This window comes from Sipha flava, unplaced genomic scaffold (genome assembly GCF_003268045.1).
Source record: "Sipha flava isolate LNK unplaced genomic scaffold, YSA_version1 1_pilon_pilon, whole genome shotgun sequence".
NCBI classification, from domain to species: domain Eukaryota; kingdom Metazoa; phylum Arthropoda; class Insecta; order Hemiptera; family Aphididae; genus Sipha; species Sipha flava.
The window spans coordinates 5,812,741-5,813,626 of NW_020272783.1; the positions used below are offsets into that span (position 1 = coordinate 5,812,741).

The 886-nt window shown below is 26.7% G+C and overlaps 1 non-coding gene across 1 annotated transcript; it reads left to right on the forward strand.

Annotated features, from left to right (window-relative positions):
* The first annotated feature begins 550 nt into the window (after positions 1-550).
* Positions 551-622, forward strand: Trnam-cau. The gene has a single exon. It is a non-coding gene; the product is annotated as a tRNA-Met (tRNA).
* The last annotated feature ends 264 nt before the right edge of the window (positions 623-886 follow it).

Genomic DNA, 886 nt, shown 5'->3' on the forward strand with positions numbered 1-886 from the left:
ATATAGTTCTACACAATTACTAGATTATTAATTATAATATGTATATATAAATGTTATGAGGTGTTGTTAGTAAACAATTTCCTTTAAAAACTATTAACGTGCTGTAAAAATGTTCAAACTTACAATTTAGCAGTAATTTTCATTATATATTTTCTTATATATACTTGTTAATTTATATACTTTTATTTTAGAATAAATGAGATATCTTATTTTTGTACTAAAACTCATAAAAAAAAAAAAATTTAAATAGAAGGAATTGGAAGAGGGCGTGCGAAGGACAGTTCATAAAATATTAGTATCTATATCACATCAATATATAAGTAGGTACTGTTGTATGTGCTGCAGATTGAAAGTATGACGTGGTTTTACAAAAAGTGTCATTTAAAAATATGCAATTGATTATCTATGTTTATTTTCAATAATGTCATTTTTAAAATGAAATATTTACTACTTAATTTCAATTAATTGAAAAATATATATAACCAATGTAACATGTATTTTTAAGGGATGCTTTGTTTAAAAATAATTATTTCTACCCTTCAATCCTTGTAGCAGAGTGGCGCAGTGGAAGCGTGCTGGGCCCATAACCCAGAGGTCCGTGGATCGAAACCACGCTCTGCTAAGTATATTTTTTTGCTTTTTTTTATGTATTTATAAGTAGCATATACATGGGCTTATTTTTGTGCAACTGTTCATATTTTGAGAACTGTACAGTTTTCCAAAATTAATTGAAATTTTATATTTTCTGCCTGTACAGTTTTACATACCGAAATGTATGCTTGCCTCACAAATATTCAGTTTTGAGTTCAGTTTTTTTCAGTTATTTTGATTGTTCTATAATAAATACTTGCATTAAGCTAATGTGTGTAAACCGATTCCTTTTCAT